The sequence below is a fragment of the Spermophilus citellus genome (genome assembly GCF_964194105.1).
Source record: "Spermophilus citellus genome assembly, chromosome: 14".
In the NCBI taxonomy this organism is placed as follows: Eukaryota; Metazoa; Chordata; class Mammalia; order Rodentia; family Sciuridae; genus Spermophilus; species Spermophilus citellus.
Genome location: NC_138194.1, coordinates 63263680 through 63287398, shown reverse-complemented (window position 1 = coordinate 63287398; position 23719 = coordinate 63263680).

Genomic DNA, 23719 nt, shown 5'->3' with positions numbered 1-23719 from the left:
CCCCTACCACATCTTCTTTGTCCCCTGTACATTCTCTTTTACTCTCCTACCTCCCTATCTTTATGAGTTTGTAGTCAGATGCACAGATGGTGACAATCATGGGAACTTTCACATTGTCTGAAGTGACACAGTTCTAAAAAGGATTGCTCTTTGGTTGACTGCTTCTTTCTCAAGCTAAGGGCAGAGGTTCCATCTCTCTGCACTTTGCTTGTTGAGTTGCTAAAGGAAACACTACAGAGAGGTAATAAAAGAGAAAATTTGGGTTACATGGGCCAAGTGTGAATCTGGACTGTGCCATTTAACATTAGTGTATCTTTGGAGAGTATTTAGTCATCAGTTTTCTCATCTGCAAAATGGGCTTGCTAATGACACCTACTTGTAAGCTTGTTGTGAGATTAGCGTCTTTTAATCTGTTGTGCAGCAAAAAGCTCAAGAAATGCTAAACTCATGGTTCATCGTACACATCTTTCACCCCCCATAAATGAGAGCTGGTTTCATGTGTCTGATTCTTTCAATTCAAGTGGGAACTCCTTCAATTCAGTGACCACAAGTTCTTTTCCTTTTGATCCCCCTGCATGTATTGAGACTTTCATAACTTTCTTTTGAATTTTACAGATCCTTTTAGTGTTTCCTTGAGGGTGACAGAACCTCATTTCTTAGCGAACTAGTTCAGGGGGATAGTGACTGGTCTAAGTTTATGGAGATGTTGAGTCTGGGACAGGATCCGAGTCAAAATGTGACTCCTGGTTATTTGCCTACTCTAGTCTCCAAAACTGTTTCCTATAACTCATTCCTCTTGTCTCCATGTATCACACTACAGCACGTATGCACCACATATATGTAGCAAACACACATAGCACACATGCAGCATACACATACCACAGATGTACACAGCAAATATACAGCATACATGCAGACACATGTACACACCCTGCATACCAACCTTCCTCAGATCTTTTTCAGACCTCCCCAGCCAAATGGCCAACAGATCACAGGCCTCCTAGGCAGGATTGAGCCACTAGGGCTCCCCAGCTTGAGCCAGGGTGGGACAATGCAGGCAGCACAACAATCTGAGGAGCTTTTTAGTTAAGAGCTACAACTCCGCAGCCAGATGGACCTGGGTTTCAATGTTTATTGGAAGTGTGGCCAAGTAAAGTTCCTTACTCTCCTGGCCTCTGTTTCCCATCTGTAATGTGTCAGGATGGCAGCATTGCCTGCCTCATGGGCGTGGGGTGAGGATGACCTCTGACCTGCAAAAGCAAAAGTTCTCTTCCAGGGAGAACCGAGACTTCTATTCTAATGCAGCGTCCACATCTTGGCTCACTCACGCTTTCTTCAGACTTTTTTGGATATTCAGACGCTGATGGGTGCTGGGAATGTCATGATGACTAAGATGTTGTTCTTGTCCTCGGAAACCTTGAGGGCAGTAAATCTGACTGTCCCCAAAAGCCAGCGAAGGTGGCATTGGAAATAGGAAGAAAATGAAAAGACTTGTGGGATTATTATACTTGGAAGGGCCTGGATTTGTTCCTATTAGATAAAATTTGAATGAAGAAAAAAGTTATTAAAATGATTGAATTAGATGTGGAAAAGTAAATTGGCCTTTAAAAAGATTCCATTTGGGCAAGGTAGGAGCACTGGAAATAGCTGGATTTTATACATTCCACATTTTTGCTTACTAATACACAAGGTATTAATGCAGGGAAAGAGGTGATTAAGAATTCACTTGGCCAGATTTAAGAAGCTGCTTATGCAGGGTGCTATGCAGAATACACGGAAGAAAAGGCATCTTTGCCTTTAAGAAACTTATCTATGGTTAACATTGGCAGGAAGCGGGGCTGGTGGCCAGTGAAAACAACTGCACAAAAATCTAGAATGTGAGGTCAAAGACAATAATGGCCATCAGAGATGTGAGGTAAGGCAGTGGGCGTGCAGGTGGGAGGAAAAATTTCCTGGCTGGCCCATGCAGTTCTAGGTGTTTTCTTGGGGGAAATGGCTTTGAGTTTCATTTTGAAGATTTCTAGGAGTACGGTAGGAAAGAAAAAAGGAAAGATTGGTCTCTATAAAGAAAATAGCAGGAGCAAAGACAAAGCGGCAGGGAAGGGAGATATCTGTTTAGAAAAGTGAGAGAAATTCAATTTGGCCAAGAGCCTTCTGGCAGGCATGAAGCACAGAGTTAAACATTGAGGCTGGGAATCAGATAAACCCAGTGTCAATTTCTTACAAGAGTAGAGTGGGTGGAATAGAGTTCCCCCCAAGTCCAAGTTCCACTTGAACCTCAAAATATGACCTAATTGGGAAACAGGGTCTTTGAACAGATGTAATTAGTTAAGGATCTCAAAAGGAAGCCAGCTTGGTTTTAGAATGGGTCCCAAATCCAATGTGTGGAGTGCAGAGAAGATGCATGGCCCATATCAAGATGAGAGTGGTGCAGTTACCTGCAGGGAACATGTGGGACCACCAGAGCTGGAAGAGCCTAGGATCATGGCCCTGCAGACACCAGCCTCCAGAATTTCAAGAGTCAATTTCTGTCCATTCAAGCCACCAGGTTTATGGGAATGTCAGCAGCCCTTGGAACCTGAACACACTGGGTTATGTAGGATAAGTTAATAGCCTGGATTAGTCTCAATTTCTTCATCTGAAAACCAAGAAAAAATAGTAGCTGTCTCACAAGAATATCATGAGGACTAACTGTGAGGCACTTCACTTGTTAACTTGTTAACTTATTAACTTGCTGTCTACTCTAGAGGCGGAGAGTGAGTTAGCTGGAATGATAAGTCAGAGAGCGATCATAGGATGAGGCTGAGTTCCAGGCAGAGAAGTTTGGACTTGGCTCGAAAGGCAATACAGGTGCTTCATATTTCAAAAAAGGGTGTGACCCATTAAGATGGTGCTGCTTAGGACATCACCCAGGAATGGTGAGGCTGGCTGAAGCCAGAAGGCAGGAGCCCCACCGGGGAAGACTGATCAGAATACCCACTTTGCCCCTCCGTTGGAGGGTGGAGTGAGGTGTTTCAGGCAGAGGAAGGGAGGTCTGTCGTGGGAGAGGCCTCACCTCAGAACATGCCTGAGATGTGTTTCTTGGGCCTAGAGAGTGCACCTATCTGGTGGGACTGAAGGTTTTGCAGGAGAAGGGCTCACAAAGCACTGAAGCCTGAGGACTGCAGTGGCCAGAGTAGGTCAGAACGTGGCAGTGTGGAAAAAAGTCCAAGTGGGACCAGAACGCATGTGCGCCAGGTATAGCTTTCCCTGGCGTAAGGAAGAGGATTCCAGGGTTGAAACTGCCTAGAAAACAGCCCCCGAGCTGCAAGACCCCCTAAACCAGCAATTATTGGTCCAGTCTAATCCACAGCAGAAGGAGGAAGTAAAAACCAGATACCTGCTTTTCTTGTCATGTGGCTACAAACAAATATATGCAAATCAAGGACGTAAGTTCTCACTGCACAGGTGATCCCCCCACCGCACCCATGGGTGCTGGAGAACAGAGTAGACGTAGGAAAGAGAGCTCCCAGTTAAATCTGAATATAGCAGTTAGAATAACTTCGCATATCAACAAGACTCTCATCTCCTTCCACATCTCAATTTTTATGTTCCCCAACTGTGGATGCTGTCAACATCTTAATTATTTCAGAATCTGCCAAGGACAGTGAGCATTCAAGAGGTGTGTGCCCTTTCTGAAGCTTAAGACGAGTCATTGTTATTTAGGTTCGCTGGGACTATAGTCAAAAAAAACAAGGACAAGAGTGTCCCTGCATCTTCTATTGCACTGAAGTGTTCAGGCTCTTGATTTAAAGTGGAAAAGATTCCTTTTTAATGTCAGACTTTAAGAAAAATCAAAATGCAGGCGAATTGAGAAATACTCTTGCTAGTATCATCCAGAGGCCTGAAGGCAGTCCTTTGATTTGGAGAAATGTGGCTGCCCTGTGGGTAACTGAAACAGTTTTGGAGGGCACTTTCTTAAAACGTATTTTCAATTTTACACACACACATGTATAGACATATCCCCATATATATGTACGTGAATATACACAAGTATATACTTACACATTTAAACCAGTCTAATTTAAAAGCTGCAGATGTAGCTGGCAGATGTTTTAAAATAAACACCTGATGGGGAAATCTAGCCCTCCTGTGAATGCTGGCAAAAGTTCCCTTCTGGGGAGGGGAGACCCACAGATGCAAAGGAAGGGCACCTGAGTATCCTAAAACAGGCCCATCACATGAGGAGTTCTGAGGAGTGTGCCTCAAGCAGTCAGCCAGCTTTTATTTGACAAAATACCATGATGAGATATATTTGAAAGTAGTCATTTCTTGTTCTGTAAACATCAGGCCAGACAAGGCAATGAGGTAGGAGTGGAAATCCTATTAAAAAAAAATCCGAAGGAAATTGCCTTGTGATTCATCTATTTGATTATAAGATGGAGCTGGTGGCCGGCCATAATGTGTTTCAATATTTGGAAACAGCTTGTGAGGAGCTTGGATTATTTGAGGAATGATTGGGCAAAAGTAGTTCTGAGTTGGAGTGGAAACATAAAAATGAAAGAAGTCAGGGCCTCCAGATGTCTTTTGGACAAGAACTACTACAGCTATGAATATGCAGCCCAAGGAGGCAGGTGGGTGCCTCAGACACCTCCACCTAGCTCTGTGGGAAGGGCACATTTTAATTGCCATGTGTGCATTATCTGAATCACTGCCAAGATGACAACGTGGATAGAGGATGGAGATGACTAATGTTTACTTCACTTCCTTTGTCTCCTGGCAGCACATGTAGACCAACTCAAAGATGACTCAAGTTTAGAGCTGAAGAGGACCTCAGATACCAAGTCCTCCTCCTCCTTTTTTACATACAGAGATATTGAAACCCAAAATGGAATGTGATTTGCTGCAGGAGACTTGGTAACCCAGGTGACCTGGAACCTAGAGCTCCAGGTCCCAGCTCATTGCTCTTCCCACCAGAGCATGCTGCATGTCACCTGGGTCCATACCATGGCAGGCACAGAGGAGCTCTTTGCTCGTTTTGCTTGGACCTTCCTAATTGAGCTATAGGCTCTTCTCCAAACCTCTTTCTTCTTGGCACAGCTGTCCAAACTCACTTGTCCCAGGCTTTAGGCTCCTGCCAGGTGAAAGAAGGGTGTCTGAGATGTTGATAAAAGCAGAGAACAGAACACTAGTCTTGGAGTGGAAAGCTTTAGATACCAGTCTTGGCTTTTGCAAATCATGAGTGAGTTTTAAAACATTCATATATAAATAAGAATAATGATCCCAACCTCAGGGTTTTAAAGATGACAGACTGGTTTTAAAGATGACATTACTTACTGGGCTAAGTAAAAGTGATCTGTAATCTAAAGGGTCTTCACATCGCTACAGGGTCATTACGGTGCTGCACACATATGAGTTGGTATAAGGACTTGTTTTCATTTCAAGTGCTTCAACAATATTTGAGGGCGAATTACAGGCGTGTGTCTGACTGGCATGGGGAAAAGACTTTGGGTTGTAGGTGGGTCTCTCAGTGTCCAACCTCCAGCTCACTGTGGTGTAGACAGAGATAGATATTCATCTACTTTGCTCTCAGGTTGGACTTAAGCATTTTCCCTTGGAATATATAAAGCCAGTTCAAAAACATTAGCAATTGGGGAGAAGCCAACATTACCTCTTCTGGGAGTGAAGCAAGGGAACTCTTATTTAACTTCCTTTATTGTGTCTCTGTATAGACTGGGCAATGAGAACGGATATCTTGGAAGCTGATGATGAGGACATTTGACTGATTAAAACTCAGTTCGAGGGCAAAATGGTTCATTCTCCTTCTATTAAGCAGAACAATACTGCATCCAAAAGATAAATGGGCGTCTAGGGTCTCAAAAGTGCTTCTGGTTATGATTGTAAATATGGCAACAAAGAGAAAAGTAGACCCAAAGAATCCACCCGATTTGTGCCTGAGAAGAAAGATGCCAGTGTGCAGCTATGTGAGAAGGTGGCTGAAGAGACAACATAAAGTGACTGAGAAGGGGGTGGCACAGGAATCCAGTTTTCAGGCTTTGAATCCTGGGTCTGCAGGTTCCCAGCTGAGTAATTAGAGCAAGTAACTCCACTTTCTAAGGCTCCACTTTTTTTTCATCTGAATGAAGAAATTGAGTAAATGAATTTAAAAAGCCATCTGCCTCTTAGGGGTTTTACAGGGGAATAGTTTCCCTAGCTAAAGGAGTTCCCTCTTAGCAGCTGAGAACAGCCTGAGAATTTCAAAAAGCCTTTAAGCAGGTCGGAGGAGGCTAAACAACCTGAATGTCAACAGTATAATCTTCCCTGGTCAAATATGTTCAGGTTAAAGGAAGTGAAATTGGCTTTTTATTTATATTGTGGCAAAATATACCTAACATATAATTTACTATTTTAATCGTTTTTAAGTGTACAGTTCTTTGGCATGAACTGTACTCACCCTGTTGTACAACCATAACCACCGTCTGTATCCAGAAAATTTTCATCAACTGAAACTGAATTCTGTAACCCTTAAATGGTAACACCCCACTCCCTTCTCTCTTTAGCTCCTGTCTATCACCATTCTACTTCCTATCTCTTTGAACTTGACTACTGCATGTTCTTCATACATGTGGAATCATATGGTATTTGTTCTTTTGTAATTAGTTCCTTTCACAGAGCATAATGTTTCTTCAAGTTAGAAAACATGTCAGAATTTCTTTCCTGAACAATATTCCATCGTCCGTCTTTTCCACATTCTGTTTATCCATTCACTGGCAATGGATACTTGGGTTGCTTCCAACTTTTGGCTCTGTGTATAATGCTGCTATGAACATGCATGTAGAAATACCCCATGTTCAAGTTCCTAATTTCAAGTCTTTGGGGCATATACCCCAAAGTGGATCATATGATTTAATTCCTTTTAATTTTTTGAGAAACTGCCATACTGTTTTTCACAATGGCTGCCTCATTTTATATTACAAGAGTTCCATTTTCTCCCTATCCTCACCAACACTTCCTATTTTCTTTCTTTTTTTTTTGTATAATAACAATTCACACTGGGTATGACGAGGTACTTCATTGTGACCTTGATTTGCCTTTCCCTAGTGATTAGTGATGTTGGACATTGTTTTGTGTTCCTATTGGTCTTTTGTGTATTGTCTCTGGAGAAATATCTATTCAAGTCCTTTGCCCATTAAAAAATTTTTTTTGGTTTGTTTAGTTGTTGTGGTTCTTTATATGTTCTAAATATTAATCCCTTCTTAGACATTTGAATTTCAAATATTTTCTCTCATTCTTTGGGTTGCCTTTTTACTCTGTTGATAGTGTCCTTTGATGCACAAAAGTGTTTAATTTTGATGGAGTCCAACTTATCTTTTTCTTTTGTTGTCTGTCCCTCTCGTGTCATATCCAAGGAATCACTGCCAAATCCAATGTCATGAAGCTTTTGCTCTCTGTCTTCTTAGAGTTTTATGATTTTAGGTCTTACATTTATGTCCTTGACCCATTTTGAGTTAATTTTTATAAATGGTATTTGGCAATGGTCCATCTTTATTTTTTCTCATATAGGAAATATGTTTCTTTTTTTCACCTTTTTTTTTTAAATTGGCGCATTACAGTTGTACATTACAGTTGTACATGTTTGTCGTTACATATTCATACATGCACATCACAGAACAATGTAATTTGGCTAATACCACTTCCCACCACTTCCTTCCTCCTATCACAATATCCCTGCTGCCACCTGTGATTTCCAGCTGCCTTCCCATTTCTCTTAATTAGTCCTGGGTATCCCTGTCAGGTGGGAGGGGTGGTCTCAGGTGTGGCCTCTGATTGTCCTCATATGTCTCTCCTAATCATTCTTTTTTTAAAAAATTTGTATCTGATAGCAGAATGCATTACAATTCTTATTATACATAAAGAGTATAGTTTTTCATATCTCTGTTGTATACAATGAATATTCACACTAATTTGTGGCTTTATACATGTACTTTGTATAATAATGTCCATCACATTCCACCATCATTTCTAACCCCCTGCCCTTCCTTTCCCCCCTCCCACCCCTCTGCCCTATCTAGAGTTCATCTATTCCTCTCATGCTCCTTCTCCCTACCCCACTATGAATCAGCCTCCTTATATCAGAGAAAACATTCAGCATTTGGTTTTTTGGCTAACTTCACTTAGCATTATCTTCTCTAACTTCATTCATTTACCTGTAAATGCCATGATTTTATTCTCTTTTACTGATGAGTAATATTCCACTGTGTATATATGTGACATTTTTTTAATCCGTTCATCCACTGAAGGGCATCTAGGTTGGTTCTATAGTTTAGCTATTGTGAATTGTGCTGCTATAAACATTGATGTGGCTGTGTCCCTGTAGTATGCTGTTTTTAAGTCCTTTGGGTATAAACCGAGGAGAGGAATAGCTGGGTCAAATGGTGGTTCCATTCCCAATTTTCCAAGAAATCTCCATACTGCTTTCCATATTGGCTGCACCAATTTACAGTCCCACCAGCAGTTTATGAGTGTATCTTTCCCCCCACATCCTCGCCAATACTTATTGTTGTTTGTGTTCGTAATAGCTGCCATTCTGACTGGAGTGAGATGAAATCTTAGAGTGGTTTTGATTTGCATTTCTCTAATTGCTAGAGATGATGAGCATTTTTTTCATATGTTTGTTGACTGATTGTACATCATCCTCTGAGAAGTGTCTGTTCAGATCCTTGGCCCATTTATTGACTGGGTTATTTGTTTTTTGGTGCTTAGCTTTCTGAGTTCTTTACATACCCTAGAGATCAGTGCTCTATCAGAGTTGGTGACTTTTTATTGGCTGTTGCCAGAACCTCCCCTTTCAGCTTCTTCCAATTGCAGGCAGACATCGGTAGTTCTACCATTTCATAAGTTCTGGTGTGTGTGTGTGTGAGAGGAACAAATGGCCAACCACCAGGACAGCGCCTCCCCTATCAGCTATGAGGGAAGACTCTGGGCTTAACGAATAGTCAGGCCCTTCGGACCCTCTGGAGATGGGTTTCTAGCAGCCATGCGGAGACCTTGCTGGGAGCCTCTCAGGGTTTGGTAGCAGCTTCCTAAATCCTCTGACCCCTTGCTTCCCAGACAGAGGGGTCTGGGGGCTGAAGTCCTGGGTGGGAGGAGCTGGGTCAATGGAAATGGACAGAATGTGAACCAGAAGGTGGGAACCGGGGGTCTGGGCCTCAGCCTGGGCTCCTCCACAGATGCCTGGTGGTCTCTGTGCTTCACGATGGTTTTCCTCTCGAAAGCCAAGAGAGTGAAGCCAAATCAATTAATTCAAAACCAAACATTTATGGACTTTGGTTATGCTCCGGGCTCTGTGCTAGAGGGAGGTGACATTAAATAAGACTGCTGCATGCCCTTGTAAAGATGGTTTCCAAGGGCTCTTGCTGCTCTTATGTGTTGTGAGTCTATGACATCATGCCTGACTGGTGGCAGCCCCTGATGGGTGTGCTCCCACATGCCCTGGCACAACCACCGCGAGAGACGTGCTGTTCTTCCCACTCGCTGGAGGTCAAGGGACCCGTCTAAGGACACACGGCCATTAAGTGGCCGCACTGGAGTCTATCCAGACCCTTTGCCTCTCAGTCCTCTGTTCTCTGCTCTGTCGATTGCTGACTATGACTTTGCCCCTCCTCCTAGATTTTTCCACCCTGTGAAATAATAGCTATCATTTGCCAAGCACTTACTTTGGGTCCCACCGTATGCACTATCTCTAGGAGATCTCCCAGCAACCTCATTAGGTACTACAATATTGGTATTTTACAGAGGAAGGACGGGCTCAGAGAAGTTGAGGACTTTGCCCAGAGTCACCCAGCTTGTCAACAGCATTTGATCCCAGGTCTGAGTGGGGCTGCTATGTTACATTGCTGTCCAGAATCACTGAGAGAGATGATGGGGAGGACAAGGAACGGGAGCAGTCCAGAGGAGTCCAGGGAGCTGGACTGTCCTGGGTTGAAGACCCTGGGGGTGAAGCCCTCATGGGTAACTATTATGGACTTCAAAGCCCAAAGGGTATTCCGGGTCCCATAGACCCAATAAAAGCTACCTTAGAGGCAGAAGCAGCCCTATTGTTGAGAACGATATATGAGCTGGTTGGGAAAGCCATTGCTAAGGGTGAGACATACCACTGCCTCTGTGCCTGCTCCCTTGGGGTCCTGTGCTCCCTACTGTCAGCTAAAGGGTGTCTGAGTCCCCAACCAGGTCTTCCTCCGCTATGTCACACTGTCCCCTTCCCCTGCACCCACACCCTGAAATTTTCCAGACTTGTAGGTTTCAAAGGAAGGTTGACAGTTCCCTGGCTGCAGGAAGCTCAGAGGTCCCTCATAGTAGTTAGTGGCTGGTAATTGGGGTCCTAATTGCCTGCTGAAAGCTGACCCTGCAGGCCCTGGTTTTTAATGACCTTGCACACAGACTTGATAAGCCTACCCTCATTTGGTAGCCACAGGAAGTGTGTGGGATGTGTGGAGACTCAGAGGGGACCTTTTAAGGTAGCCCAGCAGCTCGGGAACAGTTATGGGTGGAGTATACAGAGCTGCCTGGAGATGAATCTGTAAGCTGTGGGGGGAATGATCCAAGTCCTGGAGGTGGCTTTGATGGCTGTGGAGGCACCCCCGGTGACAGCTGCTAACTGACGAGGTCACGGCTTCCACAGAGATGGGCACGGGGCCTGCCTCTGTGGCCCTGAAACCCAGGGACCAGGATCAAGGTATCCCCATAGCTGCCCTCTCACAAAATACAAGATGAATTACCACAAAACTCCTCACACATGAGAGGCTCCGCCCGGGGCTTGCAGTCAGCCTGGGGAGAAGGCTTCACATTCAATTAATTTTTACCTGACCTGCCTGGTGTCTCTGGGAAAGGGCCCTGTTCTTGCTGTAGGATGAGACTCTCAGGGCTGCAGGGAGTTTATTTAGCCCACAGCTCCTCTTCTCTCAGGCTCCCAAACGCTGCAGAGGGATTTCCAAGCTGTGCAAAACACGGCTGACAAAAACCGAGCAGATGGAGGGCTAATGAACTTAATTGTCCTCTTTCCCACCCCCTGGAGATCTGGGGAGCAAAAATCAAGTCTGTTCTCTTGGAATTTGAAAGAGAAACCAGGTGGCAGTTGTTTTATTTCTCCTCAAGAGACATAATATTCGATGGGGGAAATTCTCAGCACACACAGACAATTTTGACCCTGGTTGGCAGGAGAGGGGGCAGGAGGAGGAGCTGTGGGTGGGCTTTTGTCGGTTTCTGGTGTTGGCTGGGATTTCGGCTGGCCTTGGTTTCCTTCCTGACCGGCACAGAAGGTCAGCAGCTCGGTGTGAGGCTCCTCTGGCTCTGGGGCCAAGCACAAGCCCTGGGGAGAAGGAATTTGATTGCTGGGGTGATCTGGAGTGTTCCCGAGTTCCCATTGGTTCTCAACTCCTGGTCTGAGGACCAGAAGTGCCAGGTGGGGGCTGGACAGGGTGGTCACAGGAACCCAGAAGCCCTGGCTCTTGTGAAAACAGCCTAGAGGGGACCTGGGAGGCCACTGGGATTGTTGGTTGGAATGAAAAGTTTCAGAGGGCTGGCTGGGATCAGAGGTTTGGAGTCACTTGACTCAGGTTTCCCATAAGGCCAGGGTGCAGGGGAGGCCTGGGACTCTGAGGAATAAATGTTCAGAACTCTGACCACCTAATTAAATACAGAGAGCCTCAGTCAGACACACCTGGTTCCACCTGTTGAGTCATCTTGAGGAGGCAGGTTGATCCTTTTGTTTCTCATTTATAAGACGAGGCTAATAAATATCTGCCTATTAGGGTGGGTGGAATAACACCAGCATACTGGAGGGGCTACTCCAGGTACATTTCTGAGCCTGAGATCCCACAGACCTCTCCAGTGCCTATTCCACACATACCAGCTCTCCTCATCCTAGCTCCCAAAATTCTCTGGGGGATTCTGTGTTCTTCCAGATGGATTCACTGATTCCTGATTGAGGACTGATTCTGCAGTCCTCAATCCTCCTCTATACCTGTTGAATGGCCTCTATTTCTTTCTTTCTTTCTTTTGTGGTGCATGGGGATTGAACCCAGGGCCTTGTGCCTTCCTATTTCTTTACTCCCACTCTTCTCTGCTTTCTTCACCAGTAACCGGAGGTTGTGTGTTCACTGAAGGTTGGGCTCTAGTTGGGCGTGGTTCAAGGAGATTCAGAGCATAGACCCAAGACAACCTAAAACAGCATTAGGCTTCACCCTTCTTATGCCAGCTCACTCTACACCGTGAATCATCCTCAACCTTCATGGTTAGAATTCTGTTAGCAACTTAGAGCCAGCGGGTGGGTGGCTCTTCTAGTTTCAGCTGCCTACTCACATGGGCATTCGTGTTAATTGTGGGCTAATGTGCTGATCTTGCTGGGACTCTCACAGGTCTGGGGTCCTGACTGGGACACTTGGGATCTGGTCTTTGCCGTCTGCTAACTTGCTGCAGAGACACGTAGGATGGCTGACAAGTGAGGGAGTGGGGTGTGCGAGGTCCCTGAGGCCTGGGTTGGAATTGGCAGTCCACCACATGCGCTTGGTCAAAGTGAGTCACCTGACCAGTGCACATTCAAGGGTAGAGGAGACAGACCCCAGGTTGAGTGTGAGAAGCTGCAAAGCCTCAATCTGAAGCAAAGGTGTGGATACAAGCAGTGAAGTATTGTATCTGTTTGCAGTCTCCCCGCCATCTTCCCCTCAGGGTCTAGCTATTGTTGGAGCTTCAGTATCTCCTTTTGGGTCTAGAACTCTCCCAAATATTCTCTTTTCCCTGTTCTATGAACCCAAGCTTTTCTTCCTATTTGAGGAAGCCTCTAAATTCTTTTTTAAAAATATTTTTTAAATTGTAGATGGACACAATATCTTTGTTTTATTTACTTATTTATTTTTTATGTGGTGCTGAGGATCGCCCCCAGTTCCTCCCACATGCAAGGCAAGTGCTCAACCACTGAGCTACAACCCCAGCCCGGAAGCCTTGAAATTCTTGTAACTTTATTATACTGAATATTTTTATTCAATGATACCTGTTTCTGTTTCCAGATATGTTTACCACTAAAAATGGTCCTTTTTTGGATATTATTATTTTCTTATTTTTTAAAACTTAGTTTATTTTTTGGCTGATACCTAAAACCACAAAAATCATTCATATTAATGGGGTACCATGTAATTTTTGATACTTGTGTATCTTGTGTAATCAGTTTATAAGTATCTTTCTCCTCAAACATTTACCACTTCTTTATGGAGAAACATTCAAACTCTTCTTCCAGCTTTCTGAGAGGTACCGCACACATTTGCTATCTATGGTCACCTAACTGTGCAATAGCACACTGGAACTTGTTCTCCTTTCTAACTGAACTTTGTAGCTACTGAAGAATCTCTTCCCTCCTTGCCCCAACCTGTGGTAATTACTCTCAACTTCTGGGAGATCAGCTTTTTAAAATTTTCACATGAGTGAGATCATTCCACACTTGTCTTTCTATGCCTGGCTTATTTTAGTTAATGTAATGATCTCTAGTTCTGTCCGTGTTGACACAAATGACAGGATTTCATTTTTTTTTTTTATGACTGAGTAGGACTCCATTGTACTTTATCTACTAACTTTGAGGGACACTTAGGTTGTTGAGGGACACTTAGGTTGTTCAATTTCGTGGCTATTGTGAAGAGCGCTGAGATAAACATGGTGTGTAGATGTTTTTTCAACATACTTATTTCTTTTGGACATATGCACAGTAGCAGGATTGCTGGATCATGTGCTAATTCTATTTTTTAATCTTCTAAATGTGTTTGATTAAAGTAAACTACGGTTTCTAACCTGCCAGGGTCTCAGAGTTGCTTGCAAAATTTTTAAAAATTACTGAAGCCCAGGTTGGGGTAGGTTTTGGATAGTGTTTTTTTTTTTTTTTGTACCAAGGATTGAACCAGCAGTGCTTAACCACTGAGCCACATTCCCTGGGTAGTGGTATTTTTAAAAAGACCACAGGTGGTTGTTGTATGTAGCTAGGGTTGAAAACAACTGAATAAATAAAAGCACCCTGTATCTCTGAGATGAATATTACTTCTCTAAAACATGAACATCTGGAAGCTGTACTCTTTTTCTTGAAATGATCAGCTTCCTCCTTCCTCTTACATTGGTACAAGTTCATGCATTTCAGGTACAAGAGTTGCCATCATTGCTACTTTTGCTATCATGGGCAATATAATGCAGTGGGGAAGAAGGGCACTGCAGACAGGCCACATCACCTCTCTGTGTCTCAGTTTCCCACTCTGTACAAGGAGGAGGATTAAAATTCCTACTTTATAAATCTCTCTCTACATCATAGGATGGTTGTGAGGATTAAATGCCTACATGGCTGTCCTTAGAGTAAGTGGTTCATCAGTTGTGGCTGGAGTGTTGTGAATACTAAGCTCACCTTCACTTTGCTTCTGCTGTGGTCCAGTTCTCAAAACAAAGGTGAGGATAGCAATGGAGAGAGTGAGGCGGTTGCCATCATCTGGGCTGGAGCATGCGGGAGAATGTATAGGCGAGACACTTCCATTGCTTGCTTAGCTCTGCCAACTCTAGATTATTCAGAGCATTAAGAAAACTCTCTGGCAAACTTGGATCTCCTCTGTTTCTTCCAAGTTGAGTTTTCTTCAGTCCAGCGTTTATTTTAACGAAGGCAGCCTCAAGTTTGTGCAATTACTTGAGTAGCTGGCACATCCAGCTCGGGTCAGATGTCCCAGAGAGAGCTGTTTGTGAAGATGCCCCAGTCTGCTGGCTGCACCCTGTTCCAGTTTGAGGAGCAGCCCAGGGGGCACTGAGAGGGCAACAGAGGACAACCTGGAGTCACCCAGAGTCAGAGTCAGCAGTTCCCTTTGACATCTGACGCACACACAAGGAATGAGAATCCAGAAGAATAAACACACCCCAAGCTGTGGAACTGGTAGAGCTCCAATTAGGGAATCATGGGAATTATAACTGTCATTTGTGTCCTTTGGGTCAGGCTTTGTGTGAGGGCTTTTTTTTTTTTTTTTTTTTTGGTACCAGGAATTGAACCCAGATTCACTTAACCACAGAGCCAGTCCTTTTTATTTTTATTTTTTATTTTGAGATAGGGTCTTACTAAGTTGCTTAGCACCTCACTAAGTTGCTGAGGCTGGAGCCAAACTTGCAATCCTCCTGCCTCAGCCTCCAGAACTGCTTAATTACACCATCATGCCCAGCTTGTGGGTTTTATCTCTGCCATTTGAATGATGTCTTGAGATACCAAAAGGCAAGCCAGATGGGCTCCACCTCGTAGCTGAGAGAATGAGACTTAGCAGTGTTATGATGTCACAGCAAGCACATGAAGTGTCAGGTCCCAGTGCTACCTGCAATACCATAAGGACTGTCTCAGGCACTGGATGGACACTTTAAAAAATCCTACAAAATTTCCATTCTCCTTGGAACAGGCTGCTCACCTACCACAAATGTAGATTGAGATTATCTCTGTGGTATGATTGTAGGAAGGTCCTGAGTTAAAAAAAAGAAAAAAAGAAAAAAAGAAAAACAAACCTTTCCCCAAATATGAAAACCAGAACACTCAAACCTTACTCCAGTTTTCTTTCATTTCATGCACTGGTACAAGAAAACTAGTGCTTAATTTAAGGTTTTAATTTCTGATAAAATGGAAACATTCTTCAAAGAAGCTAAAACTGAATGTGAACTAAAAGCAGCAACATATTGGGGGTGAGCATTGGTTTGAGAGTCTAGTGTGTGACCTCATACTTGAAATAACCTCCTTGGGTTAAAATTGACTAGTCTAGGGCTAGGGATGTGGCTCAAGCGATAGCGTGCTCGCCTGGCATGCGCGGGGCGCTGGGTTCGATCCTCAGCACCACATACAAACAAAGATGTTGTGTCCGCCGAAAACTAAAAAATAAATATTAAAAAAATTCTCTCTCTCTCTCACTCTCTCTCTCCTCTCTATCTTTAAAATAAAAAAATTGACTAGTCTAGTAAAGGTCACATAATTGGAACATTATGGAGAAAAGGCAGGGATAATATCTTATTTGGAGTGAAAACAATCTAAATTCTAAAATATTGAGAAAACATAAAATTTTAGTATGGACATTATTATAAACAAATGTATGTGATACTATTATGCAAAATAATATAGAATAAAACTGACAAATTGTAATAATAATGTTTCATAAGCACAAATACACATTTGATTATATATATTTGTGTAATAGAGTAATATATATATATATGTTTTTAGACTTGAGAGTCAGACTTCCTGGTGGTACCACTTAACTAGTTGAGTTCTTTTGTACAAGTTTACTTAAGCTCAATGGGTCTGCGTCTTCTTATCTAGAAGATAGTAGACTCATAGTCCACACCATGACTGGAATGAGTGAATACATTGTATTAATAATACATTGTTATTTTTTTTCCTGGTGCAGGATACTTTTGACATGAATCCTTGCATGGTTATTGTTTTATTGCTGGTAATAGGGTTTGGGAAATAAAGCAGCTACTTTCCTGGTTTCTGATCATTGAAGTGCCTGGGATTACTTCTTGGCAACTATAATTTAGAGACTTGAACGCAGCTGTCTTGGCAGAGAGGGACTGATCTGGCTTTGCTTTATAGCTTTGCTATGATTTTCAGAGCTTTGGTAAATGTGCACTGGCTAATTCTTTGCAGCAAGAGACTCTAGGGAGGGAAGGAAGGGTCTCCTGTGCTGCTGTCACAGAAGATGTTCATTGCAAGACTGGCTGGTCCTGGGGGTGAGATTTTCCTCATGTCTGCATCTCAGAGCTCTAGTACGTGCTCAGATCCACCCCTCCTCTCAGGGCTCCTGGTCCTCCTTCAGGTCAGAAAGGGAACAAAAGCAGGAAGACGACTCTCTTCACCTTCCCAGGTATAAAGCTGATGGGAGGTGGGCACACAGGGAGAAGAAAGGACATAGACCTCTTTTCCTGCCCCAATCCCACACGAACTTTAAAGACAAACAGCACAAGGGCTTCATAGGAATCATCTCCTTGATGTTTCTACCCTCTGAAGAGCCAGCCATGAGCAAGGACAGTTCTGAACCTGAGCCAAGGACATGGTCTCCCTAGGGGAGGCCTGGAGTGGGTCACCTAGGATGCTGTCAGGGGTCAGCTAGAGACCCAAGAGCAGCTGCGCCATTAGCTAGCATGTGTCCGCTGCTCTTTGGAAAACCTGTACTACCAAGTACCAGCAATCACTAGCCCAAGCTTGGTGTTGGCAAAGCCAAGAGCCCACAGATGGCCTGTGTGATTGCCTTGCCAGGGCCTCAGTGAGCTTCCCTGACAAATGATGATGGTTAAGAGAGTGTGGTAGGTTGGCACCTGTGGTGTGTCTTGCTATGAAAAACATCCCCAAATCTCTTTGGAAGGGGAAGTTCCAGATTGCAGTCCCCAGACTTAGATGAGCATCTGAGAGTGCTACTTCCCACAGTTTTCACCAAAGGAGAAACCACCAACACTGTGGAAGATTAGATGCTCCCCAGGGCTTCTCTTCCTCCTCCTTCTTCTTTCTCTGTCTTTTTGGTATAGGGGTGTTTTTCTACTGAGCTAACATCCCCAGTTTGTTTTCCTTATTTTTATTTTTATTTATTTATTTTTTGAGACAGGGTCTCACTAAATTGCTGAGCTGGTCTTGAACTTGGGATCCTCCTGCCTCAGCCTCCTGAGTTGGTGGAATTACAGGTGTGCGCCACTGTGCCCTGCTAATGGCTCCTTTTCTTACACACATTTTCTGATCTTCTTGCTTCCCTTCCCTGCAGGGCCTGTGAAGAAAGATAGCAGGGATGTTTGAGGATCTGTGTTCAAATGTAGATTCTTCTATCAGCTTATGGATGTTGGGGTGTCACTTAACCAAAAAGAGTTTCTTCATCTATGAGATGGGGATTCCCTACTTTTATTTGAGAGGTTTAGGAAATATCACATATGAATAATGTCTGTGTTCAGAACCAATGGATTATTTTTATCATTAAAGAAGAAGAAGAGAGAAAATCTTCCCAGGGAATTGATGCAATGGTGCTTGGGGTTGCTGTCCTCGGTCATGGGCAGTGTCTGTGGAGGGTCCCATGATGGTCTTGGTATGATGCCTTGATGCTTTCTTCCCCTCTTGGTGACAAACTTCACTCAAGTGCATGTCAGGGAGACAGAGATTGTGATAGTTAATTTTGCTTCAACATGGCTGGGCCATGATGTCCAGAGAGATAGTCACATGTCATTCTGGATATTTCCTGGAAGATGTTTTGGGAAGAAATTAACATTTAAATCAGTGGTAGAGCAGACTGTCCTTCCCATGCCTCATCCCATTAGCCAAAGGCCTGAATCAGCACCAGGTGGACCTCACTCAGGCAGGAGGGGGTTCTCAGCAGATGGCCTTCCAACTTGACAGGTGACATATCTCCACCCTGCAGATTTTGGACTTGTTGGCCTCCATAATCACATCAACTGATTCCTTAAACTAAATCTTTTTCTGTATAGATCCATATCCTATTATTCTGTTTCCCTGGAGAATCTCAAGTCACACAGAGATGAACCGATTGTGTGAGCATCGGCATCCTCGGCGGCCTTTATGAGGCTGAGGGATTTGACTGACACTCAGGCTCCCACCCCTTTTTCCAAAAATAGCTTTTTAGTCTCAGGCCTGCTTTTCATTAATTTGCTTATTTGGGATAAATTGAAAGCACAAAATGGGGGAATAGTATGCTAATAATTAGATTGCACTATGTTGAAGTGAATCTTGACTCAAATGAAGACTAAAGACACAGACCTACTCCTCTTTTGATGGCAAAGATAACACAAGCCACCAACCTAGTTCTAAATACAGTTCCTACAGGGCAGCATCATGATTCAATAATTATAATATGATCATAATAACAGTGGCTGCCACTTAAAGCCCTTGCCAATTCCTGGGCATAGAGAGCCTAAATATATATTATTTCTTCTTTTTTTAAAAATTTTTTATTGGTTGTTCAAAACATTACATAGTATTATTTCTTCTTTTAAAAAATTATTTTGAGTTGCAGATGGAGAAAATGCCTTTATTTTTATGTATGTATGTATGTATGTATGTATGTATTTATGTGCTCTGAGGACTGAACCCAGTGCCTTACCTGTACTAAGTGAGAGCGCTACCACTGAGCCACAACCCCAGCCCTCTTTGTTTTTTAAATATATATATTTTAGTTGCAAGTGGACACAGTACCTCTATTTATTTATTTTTATGTGGTGCTGAGGATGGAATCCACTGTCTCACACATGCTAGGCAAGTGCTCTACCACTGAGCCTCTACCCAGTCCCCATATATTATTTCTTAAATAAAGTAATAGATGCCGGGGGCCTCACCCAAATGCACTGGGGCATTCTTACAGGCTGCCAAGTTATAGTGCTAAATTTCTCCCTAGAAATGACTCAGTATTATGAAAGGACTATCCCCAGGTCATTTTCTAGTATACTCTTCCCAGTTCATTCTGAGTCTAACCTCACCACAATCTTCAAGGGATGGAGTAAGTAGGTATGACACTGGGGATCACATTTATCTAGATCCATGGCAGAAAAGACAGTGTGGCTAGGAATGTGAGGGGTGATCAGGTATTCTGGTTCTCCAGCCTTTACATAACCACATGTGGCTGAACAGTCATCAGATAAATTTAACTCAAAAAGTTACCTGTAGTACCCTGTCTCTGTGCAATATGATTGTGTTTTGGTGATGCATCATAAACCTCCTTAGAAGAGCTTGCTGCCTCCAGGTTGTGTTTGTGGTCATCAATTCCCATTGGACTGCATTGCTACTTCTAATCAATAGGGTGCTAAACGGAATTAGCTTTTATTGTATGACTTGCCACAGGGGAGAAAGGGCTGCATTTGTTTAAGATATTGTTATGATCTATTTAAAAGTGATATAAGGAGACAGGACAAGGGAGCTGGAATACGCCTCCTTCTTTCTCACTGTCCACTAGCATCTGCCAGGCTTCTGAGGGCTCTTGTCTGGATTTGCAGCCTAAATAGATAACTGAACCTACTGGCTTTCCCAGATGATGCTGTTGCCTTTATTTCAAGGTATGGAATCTTTACCCAGGAAATTCTCTGTGTATGACCCCATGTAGTGTCTCTAAGGTGCTGTCCTGTTGCTTACCAAACTCAGAGAGTGGAGAGAGTTTTCCAGGCAGACTCTCCTAGTTAGAGGATTAGCCAGGCCACCTACCATCTGTGTTATCCCAAGCAAGTTACTCAACTTCTCTGAATGCCCTTATTATTTGTCAAATTGGTGCTAATACACACATCACATGGGGGTGGAGTGTAAAGATTCAATGAGGTAATTATTATAAAATGCTTACTTTGGGACTGGGGTTGTGGCTCAGTGGCGCTTGAGTAGCATGCGTGAGGCACTGGGTTCGATTCTCAGCACCACATACAAAATAAAGAAAATAAAGGTCCATCAACAATGAAAAAATATTAAAGAAAAATAAAATGCTTAATTCATGGCCTGGGATGATAATTCACAAATGATTGTATAGTTGCTCTCAACTCAGATTTCCCTGACTGTTGGAGGTTCAGACAACATTCTCTACAACCTCAAATCATGCTGACAAAAATTCCAGCCACCCCCACGGCTCCTGCAAATCCCTGAGTTTCAGTCTCAAGTGGACAATTTGCCCTGTTCCCCCACCGGCTCTGGCTACCATGCCATCTCCTTGGGTGTTTCACACTGCACTCACCTGGGCAGGTCCCAGCACAGGTGGGGGGTTGACATTATCAGAGACTAACATTGAACAGTCTCATGCTTCAATAATTGTATTCTAGTAGTTTAACATCCAAATTTTCCTTCTAACTCTGAAGTCTTACCTTCCAGCTCGGAAGTCTCTGCTCAACTTTTCTGTAAGGCCAGATCCAGAATGTGAAATAACAGTTCAGCACAGGAGGTCATGGTCTCTCCTCAGGGCGGCTTTTCCAGTTAGAACATGATCATTACTATCTACAGAAGTCAATGCCTCAATTAAGGAGAGGAAGAATCACCACTCACCCATTACAAACCCAATCAGGATGTGTGTGTAATTTGTATTTCTTATATCAATTTTTTTAAAAAATGGAAAATCTAAAACACAAATAAAAGTGGAGAGAAAAATCAAATGGATCCTCATGTACCTTCCAGCTTTGGGAGTTATCAGTGCGTGCCTAATCTCATTGCATCTATATTTTCCCCACCCCAACAGCCCAGAGAGATTCTCTTGAGGCAAACCTGAGCTGGCAAGCCATTTCCTCCATATGGGTTTGTCAGTGATCAGAATGTGTGTATAAGTGATCAGAATTCTCTTTAAGAGCTGAAACCACATAACGGTTATCACACCTAAAAAGGGTTAACATTCAAATTTCCCTAATTGTATCATTCTCCCTTTTTCTTTCATTTTAAAAAAGAGTTGGCTTGTTTCCATCAGGTTCAAGTTTCTTAAATTTCTTTTAATATATAGGCTTCTTCTCTCTTCTTTTTTTTTTTTCCTTTTCAGTTTATAGATGGAAGAAACAGCGTTATTTGTCCTGCAGTTTCTCACGGTTTGTATTTTGCTGGTTGCAGCCCTGAGGGGTTATTTTTTCCATAATCTGTTTCTTTAACCAGCCTTTTTTTTTTTTTAATTTTAGACTCCATAATTGGAGGTTTGATCTGATTCTCTCAGGAAGCACCTAGTGACCAGTAGTCTGTCTGAGATATAACCATGGTCTTTACCATGCTCTGGTTTGTCCCCCCAGGGTTCATGTGCTGGAATTTTGGTCCTGAGTGTGGTAGTGTTAAGGTGGCTTTAAGATGTGGAGCCTAGGTCTGGGGTTGTGGCTCGCCGAGCACGCATGAGGCACTGGGTTCAATCCTCAGCACCACATAAAAATAAAAGCTATTGTGTCCACATATAACTAAAATTTAAAAAAAAGATGTGGAGCTTAGTGAAAGGTGGTTATATAGTTGGGTCATCTATGCCCTCAGAAAGGATAATTCATCTGGTGGAGTGAGTGAGTTCTCACAAGAGCAGGTTGTTATAATGTGTGGTCACCCCATGAGCTTAGCTTCTTCAAGAACTAATTCCCTTTCTGTTTCTCTGCAATGATGTGACACAGGTAGGCGCCCCTTGCTATGATGCCAGTGCTATGCTATTTAGACTCCTAGCCACCAGAATCATGAGCCAAGTAGAACTCCTTACTTAATAAAACACCCAGGTATTTTATTACAGCAATACAAAATAGACTAATACAATCTGTTATTTCAGTACTCATTATAAAATGGTTATATTCTAATTCTAGCATTCATTTATTAAATGAAAGACTTCCATAAAGAGAAACTTTTCCTTAAAAACTATTTGGGTGGCTAAGGATGTGGCTCAATGGTAGAGCACTTGCCTAGAATGTGCTAAGCCCTGGGTTCCATGAAAACAAAATAAAACAATACAAAAAAATAAAAACTAAAAAAAACCTATTTGGTTAACCTGATATATTGTTTATACATCAAGCACAGATTAAATCCTTGATTCTTGACTTGTTTTCAGAATAAAAAGTTGGTTTCCTGTCATCCTCCAAAGGTAGTCTATGAGAAGTTATTGTTCAGTATAGTTATGATCACATGGATTTTCACATTTGGTGCACTTAAATTCATTGACATCATTACTCTTACTGGTTCTTAAATTTTTCCATTTTTACTGGTGAGAACTTCTTCCTGTTGTCTTCTTATGTTTGATAACTCCCTTGCTGTCTCTTGTGACAGATGTTCGAGGCACATCTTGTACATTTCTTGCACCAGACCTAGAGTCAGCAATTTCTCCAAGGAGGCTTGGTTCCTTTAAAGAGCACTTTTAGATGATGCTGAAAAATCACAAGCTGGCTCAAGAGTTGGTCATAATTTCTAGCCTTTTTCAGTGGACAGAATTAAGAACAATACTTAAGAGAAAACACATCATGAGTGCATACTAATATTTTGAATTTGAATTTGGTATGCAGGGTTTTAAGTTTATTTCTTTAATTTTAATTTGTATATTTTCTCCACCTAAAATCTTGGTTCTAAACAATATTAATATGATTGCTTATTTGCTTTACTGTACATGTTTCAGAATAAGAATATTGGTTTCATGGTTAATGCAAGATTTCTGAAAACAGTTTAAGATTTTTTAAAAGTGTTTTTTGTCCTTAGGCTTTATCCCAATAGGGATATATAGTCAAAAAACTGTTCTTAAATTACTTAGATTAATTCTTCAGTGATTATGCTGCCAACTCAACACACAGTGAAGTTCATTTATTTCATTTTACTTTCAACTTTTAGGAATTGCTCTCTTTTCATTTTGATTTAATGTGGTTTTATAATTATGTAAGTAATTTACATTTTTTCAATGTCAAATCTATATAGTAAATTATATTCAAGTTCCAGCTTCTGTGCTTGCTCTCTCCACTTGATCTCTTTCTTGCCTGTGGTAACCAAAGTGGTTTATTCTTCTAATTTCTAAAATATAATCAAATCCATATATATATATATATATATATATTTGCATCAGTATATAATTTTATATATACACATGTATGAACTATATACTATTATACACATGTATGCCTAAATTTGTATCTTCTTTTTAGATATTGATAAATGTCTATCATAAACAGTATATATGTATATGTAAAAAGTATGCTATATATACTTTTTTTTTGGTGTTGGAGATTAAACTCAGGGCTTTACACATATTCA